Source organism: Xenopus laevis, chromosome 5S (genome assembly GCF_017654675.1).
Source record: "Xenopus laevis strain J_2021 chromosome 5S, Xenopus_laevis_v10.1, whole genome shotgun sequence".
Taxonomy (NCBI): Eukaryota; Metazoa; Chordata; class Amphibia; order Anura; family Pipidae; genus Xenopus; species Xenopus laevis.
The window spans coordinates 3,048,353-3,059,845 of NC_054380.1; positions in this window are offsets into that span (position 1 = coordinate 3,048,353).

Here is an 11,493-nt window from a genome sequence, read left to right on the forward strand (position 1 = left end):
CACATAGGGGCAGATTTATCAAGGGTCGAATTTTGAAGTAAAAAATACTTCGAAATTCGACCATCGAATTTAAATACTTCGAATTCGAAATTTGAACTTTTTTCATCGAATTTGGGTATTCTGCGGTCAAAGTAAAATTGCTAGATCAAACGATTAAATCCTTTGAATCAAACCATTCGAACGATTTTATCGTACGATTTTACTTTTCGACTTAGAAAAGGTCCCCATAGGCTAACATAGCACTTCAATTAAGTATTGAAGTCGAAGTTTTTTTTAAAGAGACAGTACTTCGATTATCAAATGGTCGAATCTTCGAACTATTTTGCTTCGAATCTAATTCATAGTTGAAGTCGTAGTATCCTATTCGATGGTCGAAGTATCCAAAAATTGACTTTGAATTTCAAATTTTTTTACTTCGAAAATTCCCTCGAATTCACTTGGACCCTTGATAAATCTGCCCCATGAAGTATAACGCAGATATAGTATGGTTCCCTTGCAAAAAATCAGTAGCTGCATTTTTACTGCAGTTTCAAAGTAACACAATATAATAGTAGATGAGGTTGAGAAAAAACTTGCATTCAACCATCAACACAAAGTTTGTGCATAAGTAAAAGTAGCCAAACTGATCCGTTAGCTGATCCAGAGGAAGGTGAATTGAATTGATACAATAGTTGCTAATATTGCTCATATACTTGTACGGTGTACTTACCAACGCTCAGGTCCGGCGTCCTCCGTCTCTGCCTGCCTCTCCAAGATGGCGGCGCCCAGGGATCCCACGCGGTCCGTTTCATAGCCAGCGTCTGAAGAATCACAGCGTCACAACGCCAACGTCATGACATTCGTAGGACGCCAAGACACTACAGTCAGTGCCCTATTATAGGTTCCACCTTGTGAGTTCCTGGGTGCGCTATATTACGTATTCTATTGATCCTGACCGTTGCCTGTAATATCATGTATTGAACCCTTGCTGCCTGAACTGACCCCTTTTGCCCGGAGTTGACTTCGCTTTTCTCTTAACCCCTTGGATACCTTGAACTGGTGGGACTGTGCTTCCTCCTTGGTCCTCACAATACCTCTCAGAATTCAGTTCAGAATCTGCTCCTGGATCACTGAGCTGCCGGGACTGAAACACCAGAGACATGAACATTCAACTTTAAACTTCAATTTTGGGAAAACTGTCAAAAGTAAAACATGGAAAGCAATTGAAAAAAAAGTCTTTGTTTATGGTGAACAATTTGAAAATAATTCAACTAAAAGTGTTTGGAAGATGAACAGCCCCTTTAAAGAAACAATCGCCAATCAGAATGGTTCCATTGAACTATACAGGTAGGTGTTGGGTGAAACTCACACAGGTGTGAAAGTGAGATGTGATCACAATGGCACCATAATGACTGTATCCCCTTCACACTTCGTTCAGTTTCAGCCGACACCTACCGGAATAGATCAATGGAACTACTATTGACCATTGATGTTATTTGTTTTTTGTGCAATGTAAGTATGAAATAATCCCACATACAAGACAAGCAGGTGGAGGATCATCTAGGGTTGCCACCTTTTCCCAAAAAAAATTCTGTCTGGTGGGGGCGGGTACAAAAAGGGGGTGTGGCGTGACATCAAAGGGGTGGGGTTATGCCGCAAAGGGGCAGGGCCACGGCGCGGCCAGGACAAGAACCAAAGGACAAGGTAAGTTTTACAAGGGATTGGGGGCTGGCCGAGGGGGTCTTTTTAAGGGTATTACAAATTTACCGGCAGCTACATTGCCGGTAAATTTGTAATACCGGCCCCGGCCTTGGCAGGTGTTTTACTGGCTAGGCCAGTAAAATGCCGGCCGGGTGGCAACCCTAGAATCATCAGATGTTTTGTCTCTTGGCCCTGATCCCCAGAACAAACACCATCCTGGGTAAAACTCAGTCTCACCTATTCCCTAACTGTGCTTGTCACTCAGATCTTAGCCTTTCCTATCTGAAATCTCCGGAGATTATAAATGCAAAGTTAAAAGGTACAAGGTAGGGATTTTTTTTCTAAAGACACTAGTCAACAGCACTCCCCAAGCCTTAATGAAACTCTGCCTATGCTGACTGCAATGAGCATTTTAGAGGTTCTTCTCCTTCTTTGTATATTTTAATCAATTTTATATATCAAAGATAATGCAGAGATGATAACATTTATACTTCATACAATATATTCCTGATAAATTATTAACAAGGTTATATGTATATTTGCTCTGATAGGTGAATATGCTGCATTAGCTCTTCTGGAACAGGTTCATGAATACAGGACTCCATTAAAGGGCATGTAAAGTCTAAAATAGAATAAGGCTAGAAATGCTGTATTTTGTATACTAAACATAAACATGAACTTACTGCACCACAAGACTAATCAAACAAATGATTTATGCTTTCAAAGTTGGCCACAGGGGGTCACCATCTTGTAACTTTGTTATACATCTTTGCAAGACTAAGACTGTGCACATGCTCAGTGTGATCTGGGCTGCTTAGGGATCGTCATAAACAAAGCTGCTTGAGTTCTGCATGGCTGGGAAGTAAGGCGGGGGCTCCCCCTGCTGTACATAAGTATGATTGTTTCCCTGCAGAGCAGTTAGGGACCGTCTGACAATTCCTATCCACAGCAGTAAATGAAGGGAGAATTTCACTGAATATAGTCAGGTTTCTTATAAAAACAGTACACATTTTTTAATTAAAGTATATTGGAGACAGGTTTCTTTTTCATTAAAGAAAGTAAAAATGGGATTTTATTTTTTTGCCTCTACATGCCCTTTAACTACCTTAATCAAGTGGTGGAGAAAATGATCACTGACCTTTTTAAAGAGGGAAGGAGAAAAAACATAAAATATATATATATATATACATTTATATATACATTCACAAAAAAATTTACTGCAAATTTCGTGACTTTCTGCGCATGCGCAGTAGCTCCGCAACGGAAGATTCCTCCAACTGCGCATGTGCCCGAAAATGCCGACCACTACAGGAAGAAGACTGAAGGAGACAAGGACCTGCAAGGAGGGGTAAGTAGAAAGTTAGGGGCATTTGCCCAGGGTGCCAGGTAGGCCAGGGGGGAGGGGGCATATTTAGGGTAGGGGGGAAGCAAATTAGTGGGTTGAATTCTCCTTTAAGGTCCCTGAATTTAACATTTAGCAATTTAAGCAATTAGTGAAATCTGCAAAATAAATGCTCAAAATCCCCATTTACATAAATAAGCACAAACACGCATACAAATTAGATTTAATGATCTTAATATATTTTTACCCTTTAATAGTGAAACTTCAAAGTTGACATGATAAGAGGAAAGCTTTGGAATGCATTGGAGCATATACAATATTTACCTCTCTCTCCTGTTTAGTGTCGCCCTCTGTCATCACTTGTCCCGTGTGCAAATATCCCTCCCCCAAATAACTGTCGTTAGTCGTCCCTTGTGCAAATACCCCTTGTTCTCCCTTTAAGCCTCTGTCACTCATCCTTCTTGCGGCCAAGCTCCTCTATACAAGTCTCTTCTCCTGCAAATATCTCGTCTCCAACCCACTTCAATATCTCACCGGCAAAACAGCCAACTGGGAACATGAAATAGAAGCTTTGCAGCAATGTTTGTGGAAGGAAATGATCTGCAACTGGAAAATGCCCGAATTGCATTAAGTGTGGGGTCAATGGTTCCCAACCAGTCCTAGTCACGCATAGTAATGATTGTTTGGAGAGAGATCGTTTTATCCATATATAAATGTACAGCATATTGCCTCATCACAACTATAAACAGCATATTTTCAAATGTATGATTTATTGTGTGTGAGTAAAGGTAAAGCGGTTACAATACAATACTAATGTTGTTCAGTGTTCCTGATTGGCCAGATAAAGCCCTACGAGGAGTTAGAATGGAACCAACTGGAGTCATCCTTCATTTCCTCACTCGGGAATCCCCAGACAAAGAGACCTGGATAAGGAAGAGATGTCTGGTCAAAATCTCCTGCATTCCTCCATGTAAAGAACTTTTAGATTTGCAGGTAAGTGCCGTGTTGTCTTCTCATAGGTGGGAGTTATAATTGTGCTGCTTTTCATGGGACAGTGTTGAGATTCAAGAGACTAAAGGTGGCCATACACGGGCCGATAAAAGCTGCCGACAGACCGAGTCGACAGCTAATTGGCCCGTGTATGGGGGCCCCCGACGGGCTTCCCCGATCGAGATCTGGCCGAAAGTCGGCCAGATCTCGATCGGATGGGACTAAAAATCCCGTCGGATCGCAGCCGCATCTGTTCGAGCAAATGTGCTATTCCTTCGATTGTTACAATTCGAATTTGACTGAATACGGACCTATTCGATCAAAAACAGACCAATTCGACCAAAAAAAACTTCAACTTAATTTCGGTTGGTTTGATTTTGAAATTTGAATTTTTTTCATTCGAAAATTCACCTTGACCTCCAACTTGCAGTACAGCAGTAAAGAGTGACTGAAGTTTATCAGAGCACAAGTCACATGACTGGGGGCAGCTGGGAAACTGACAATATGTCTAGCCCCCTGTCAGATTTCAAAATTAAATATAAAAAAATCTGTTTGCCCTTTTGAGAAATGGATTTCAGAGCAGAATTTTGCTGGAGCAGCACTATTAACTAAAAATTTTTTTTTCCCCATGACAATATCCCATAAATGACACCAGAAACATATTCAGGTTCATTTGCTCAAATGGATCACTCTGCTTCTGATTGCAGCGACTGTCATGTACCTAACAATAAATAAATGTCTCACATGAGGGTATTCCTCATTCATGGGATGGCACATGGGGTCTCACATAGACCTCATACAGCTGCTGCCAAATCCATCTCAGGAACAAGAGAGATTTTCTGTTTCACCTGTAGGTGGCAGCAAACTAAAAGACATTTGCCACTGATACAAGCACATTATTCTGTCCATTTTGTTGCTACTAGCGATGGGCGAATCCGACCCGGTTTGCTTTGCCGAAAATTCATAAACGGACAAATTCGCCAAAAGTCAATGGGTGATGATTTTTTTTTTACCCATTGGAGTCTATGGGCTTCTTTTTCATGGCAAAACCTGACGAAAAATGTCGCACATCAATAGTGATGAGTGAATCCGTCTCGTTTTCCCTTCTCCGAAGAATTCACAAAACGGCGAAAAATTAGAGATCGCATTGAAGTCAATGGGCGTAAAAATTATTTTGACGCAAGCGACAATTTTTATACACCCGACTATTTTGTCCAAAGGGCGTAAAGTCAAAGTCGCATCTTCTTCCGGCACTTTGCCAATTTCCGTTCATTTAGGCGTATGCGCAGTTGTCGCAAAGCGGTAAATTGCTCCAATTGCGCATGCAGCGCTTCACCGGTCTCCGTCTCAGTTTAGTGAAGACCCAGAAGATGACTGCGGTGAACTCCGAGGTCTAAATCTGCACCGAGGGGTAAGTAACAAGTTAGGGGGGTGGTCTACGTGTGTTGGGGGTAGGGGTTTTTTTTGCTAAAGAGGTGAATTCTCCTTTAAGGCCGTCTCCCATAGACCCCATTTTATCCAACTTTTTTCCTTTTTCTCTATAATAATAATAATAATAATAAAACAGTAGCTTGTACCTGATCCCAACTAAGATATAATTAATCCTTATTGGAAACAAAACCAGCCTATTGGCTTTATTTCATGTTTACAAGATTTTCTAGTAGACTTAAGGTATGAAGATCCAAATTATGGAAAGATCTGTTATCCGGAAAGCCCCAGGTCCTGAGCATTCTGGATAACAGGTCCCATACCTGTACAAGGTACTGTTTTACTATTACAGCGAAAAAGGAAATCATTTTACAAAATTTGGATAAAGTGGAGTCTATGGGAGACGGCCATTCCGTATTTTAGAGCTTTGTGGATAACGGGTTTCCGGATATCAGATCCTATACCTGTACTTGATCCCATCTAAAATGTAATTAGTCCTTATTGGAAGCAAAACCAGCCTATTGGGTTTATTTAAGGTTTACACGAGTTTTTAGTAGACTTGAGGTATGAAGATCCAAATTACAAAAAGATCCCTTATTTGGAAAACCCCAGGTCCTGAGCATTCTGGATAACAGGTGTCCTGCAAGTGCCTGGTTACATAGTGTAATGCACAAGCACAACAGCTGGATACTTACTGGAATTCTGTTTATATTCCGCTATACTCTGTTTATATTCCATGTCAGAGAACCTTCCAGTAGTGAGCGGAAAGCTGAGGTTTTGTTGAATTTTCTCCTGCGCTGGAGCAGTAGGAAAAACAAACAGAAGTTGCGACGGTCCCTGGAGAATTGTGTTTACAATGAACAGACTCCACAATCAAAACAGATCAATTCTACATCGAGCTTCGTTCCCAGCTCCCCTAGTGTCAGAGAGAGGCTCTAGGGCAGGGAATTCTGGGAAATTTTTATAGAGTCATATGAAAAAGTTTGGGAACCCCTCATAATTCTTTGGAGTTTTGTTTCTCATTGGCTGAGCTTTCAGCTTTTAATATATAACATGCCTTATGGAAACAGTAGTATTTCAGCAGTGACATCAAGTTTATTGGATTAACAGAAAATATGCATCAGAACAAAATTAGTCAGGTGCATAAATTTGGGCACCCAACAGAGATATTCCATCAATACTTAGTTACAAATGTAACAGCCTCTAGACGCCTCCTATAGCCTTTGATGAGTGTCTGGATTGTGGATGTGGCTATTTGTGACCATTGGTCCATACAAAATCTCTCCAGTTCAGTTAAATTTGATGGCTCCCGAGCATGGACAGTCTGCTTCACATCTTCCCAGAGATTTTCCATGATATTCAAGTCGGGGGACTCCAGAATATTGTACTTGTCCCTCTGCATAAATGTCTTTGTAGATTTCCAAGTGAGTTTAGGGTCATTGCCTTGTTGGAATATCCGACCCCTGCAGCGGAACTTCAACTTTGTGACTGATGCTTGAACATTATCCTGAAGAATTTGTTGATATCGGGTTGGATTCATCCGACTCTCGACTTTAACAAGGGCCCCAGTAGTCCCTGAACTAGTCACACAGCCCCTGAACTAGCCACACAGCCCCTGAACTAGCCACACAGCCCCTGAACTAGCCACACAGCCCCTGAACTAGCCACACAGCCCCACAGCATGATGGGACCTCCACCAAATGTGACAGTCGGTAGCAGGTGTTTTTCTTGGAATGCCGTGTTCTTCTTCCACCATGCAAAGCCCTTTTTGTTATGAGCAAATAAGTCAATTTGTGTCTCAGTCCATTTGTTCCAAAATGCCTGTGTCTTGTGTAAATGATCTTTTCTATACAACAAGCGAGTGTGTTTGTGTGAGTGCAGAAAGGGCTTCTCATCCCCCTGCCATACACATGTTCTTTGTGCAAATTGTGCTGAATTGTAGAACGATGTACAGATACACCATCTGCAGCAAGATCTTCTTGCAGGTCTTTGGAGATGATCTTTGGGTTGTCTGTAACATTCTCACAATCCTCCGCATATGTCGCTCCTGGATTTTTCTTGGCCTGTCAGACCTGGGTTTTACAGCAACTGTGCCTGTGGCCTTCCCTTTCCTCATTCCATTCCTTACAGTTGGAACTGACAGTTTAATAAACCTCTGAGATGCTTTTTGTAGCCTTCCCCTAAACCCTGATACTGAACAATCTTTGTTTTCAGATCTTTTGAGAGTTGCTTTGAGAATCCCATGCTGTCACTCTTCAGAGGAGAGTCAAACAGAAGCACAACTTGCAATTGGTCACCTTAGAGGGCATGTAAAGTGTAAAATAGAATAAGGCTAGAAATGCTGTATTTTGTATACTAAATATAAACATGAACTTACTGCACCACAAGCCTAATCAAACAAATGATTTATGCTTTCAAAGTTGGCTACAGGGGGTCACCATCTTGTAACTTTGTTATACATCTTGAAAGACCAAGACTGTGCACATGCTCAGTGTGGTCTGGGCTGCTTAGGGATCGTCATAAACAAAGCTGCTTGAGTTCTGCATGGCTGGGAAGTAAGGCGGGGGCTCCCCCTGCTGTACATAAGTATGATTGTTTCCCTGCAGAGCAGTTAGGGACCGTCTGACAATTCCTATCCACAGCAGTAAATGAAGGGAGAATTTCACTGCATACAGTCAGGTTTCTTATAAAAACAATACACATTTTATAATTAAAGTATATTGGAGATAGGTTTCTTTTCCATTAAAGAAAGTAAAAATGGGATTTTGTTTTTTTGCCTTTACGTGCCCTTTAAATATCTTTTCTCATGACTGGACACACCTGCCTATGAAGTTCAAGGCTTAATGAGGCAATCCAACCAACCAGGTGTTGCCAGTAATCAGCATTGAGCAGTTACATGCATTCAAATTAGCAAAAAATTACAAGGGTGCCCACATTTTTGCACAGCCAGTTTTTCACATTTGATTTCATCTCATACAACTGAATACAAAAATCTTTGTTCAGAAAACAGCCCAGTACTCAGATGTTCCTGGAAAATAAAAGACATACCACTGTTATCTTTTTTGCTGAAAGTGAAGGCAATTATAATGCAGCTGAGAGGGGTTCCCAAACTTTTGCACGGGACTATAAATACAGTGTTAGCCCATGTCATGCTGCTGCAGTTGTGTGTATATATATATATATATAATTAGAGCAGAATGTAGTGGTTAAACAATTAAAAGTTCCATTATAAAGTCACGGCTGCGCTTGGGGCTGGTGTCGCGGAGACTGGTGTTACCATGGCAACAGGTGACGCGCAGGATTCCTTCGCTTCCAACTACATTTATTCCTTTATAATGAATTACACAAGTGAGGGCTGATTATTGAATTACAGACGGGCTATTCGGTGCCATTACCTCCCGCCCAATCGCTTCTGAGCTCTTGGAGCAGTTTGGTTTCTCCCTGTTGCATCTCATACACCTGTAGGACCCCGCTGCTCCGGGACAAGCTCCGCCCCCAACGAACTGAAAAACACAGGGCTGTTCGCTTCACGCCTTCTGTTTACAACTGAAGCATCACTGCTCGCCATACTTTCCTTCGTAAGTCCGTCTGGCTTAAGCTACTATTCAGTTATCGCTCATATAATTCAAGGAATAAAATAAAATGACTGGCAGGTTGCTTTGAAAAAAAAAAAAAGATGAAGCGTGCAGGCAATAATTTAGACGCCTATACGAGGCTTCACGCAGAAACGCAGTGAAAAGCTGCTCGTCCGTGACGTAATTATGAAAACGCTCTGTTGCCCACTGTATACGGGTCTGGCGGCCTTAGCCCTGCCCCTCTGTGACGCGGTTGGCTGCTGAGATGCACTTGTAGTAGTGAGATCGCTGGAAACTATAGGAGTAGCTCTGTCGCCTCTGTTTGAGGATAATCAAGTGGCAAAAATGGAGATCGAAAGCGCCGCAGTTTCACAAGTGTCACGTGTAAGAAAAGCCGGAAGAGAAGAGGCACGTGGAGACCGGGGATTGACTGATGGAACATGGAACGTTACTTATTGACTTCAACACGGAATCCACTTTGTGCAGCTCACAACAAGCCCCGCCTCTCATTTCTATTGCTATGCAGAAACAACTTAGCAACAGTCCTTAGACTATATATATATATATATACACACAGGCATTCTCCTGATTATACATTTGTATCAAAGATTGATCAGACTATTGTGTAAATTCTATCCTTATAATGGACTCTCAGTGATGTCATTAATTATTAGAGCTTAGTGATGTCATACGTCACCTGACTCTCTTAATTGTGTGTTTTAAAAAAAAAAAAAAAGTACAGTGACCCTGCTATAAATAAATCTGATATTAGTGGTCACCTTGGTGTTCTGCTCCGTGTATAGACTTTATATTGTCATGTGTATGATGTAGTTTTTATTTCTAAATGACACTGTTTACACTGCAAATAATTCACTGTACAATATAAAATGTCATTCCTGAAGCAGCAAGTGTATTTAGTTGTAATATTGGTGTGTAGGTGCATCTCAGCTCATTTTGCCTGGTCATGTGATTTCAGAAAGAGCCAGCACTTTAGGATGGAACTGCTTTCTGACAGGCTGTTGTTTCTCCTACTCAATGTAACTGAATGTGTCTCAGTGGGACCTGGATTTTACTATTGAGTGTTGTTCTTAGATCTACCAGGCAGCTGTTATCTTGTGTTAGGGAGCTGCTATTTGGTTACCTTCCCATTGTTCTGTTGTTAGGCTGCTGGGGGGGGAGGGGTGATATGAGTCCAACTTGCAGTACAGCAGTAAAGAGTGATTGAAGTTTATCAGAGCACAAGTCACATGACTGGGGGCAGCTGAGAAATTGACAATATGTCTAGCCCCATGTCAGATTTCAAAATTAAATATAAATAAATCTGTTTGCTCTTTTGAGAAACAGATTTCAGAACAGAATTCTGCTGGAGCAGCACTATTAACTGTGTTTTGAAAAAAAGAAAAAAAAAATTCCCATGACAGTCTCCCTTTAACTCCCTGTTGTTACTTTTTTAAACAATGTTGCAAAAGTCTTGGTTCCCCAGCAAAGACCGGTCAGTTAATCAGCTGCCTTGACTTACATTGTATCAACAGTTTTGGCCATCAGGGCAGATAATGGGAAGGGACAAACTCTGCTTTCAACAGCAATACTTCTACAAATAAATTAAAAACCATAGACAATTTGTAATGAATATGTCTACTGTAAAGTTGCTTCCAATAATTTTGTCTTTTGTTAGACAGATTTTTATTTTGGGTTTGACTTGCTCCTTTTTCCTAGCAGATGTATTAGAGCTCACTCAATAAAGTCGTCGAGTGATGTTTGGGGTCAGGGCACACAGGCAGATTCGGGGAGATTAGTCACCCAAGGACAAATCTCCTCTTCTTCGGGCGACTAATCTCCCCAGACTGCCTCCCCGACCAGCTAAAATGTAAATTACCGGTGGGATTCGTTTTCTGAAGTTGCCTTATGAGGAATCTTCGGGCGACTTCGGAAAACGAAGCGCTCCGAGTGATATCCCGCCGGTGATTTACATTTAAGCCGACGGGAAGGCAGTTCAGAGAGATTAGTCACCAAGAAGAAGAGGAAATTTGTCGTCGGGAGACTAATCTCCCCAAATCTGCCTGTGTGCCCTGACCCTTGGAGTCCTTGCCAATTTCTTCTTCAATTACAAATGAGATCACCCTATTGCTTGCCAATGACTACGTGTATCCCAGATATGAAACGCGTCAGGATTTGTGATGTTTTTAATTTACTGAAATAAAGTCGTCTTTTATTCTACGAGTGATGTTTAGAGTCCTTGCCGATTTCTTCTTCAATTGTAAATGAGATCGCCCTATAGTTTGCCTATGACTACGTATCCCAGGTATGAAACACATCAGGACTTATGTCGTCTTTAATCTACTGAAATAAAGTCGTCTTTTATACGAGTGACGTTTGTGGAGTCCTTGCCGATTTCTTCTTCAATTACAAATGAGATCGCCCTATAGCTTGCCTATGACTACGTATCCCAGGTATGAAACGCGTTAGGACTTGATGTCT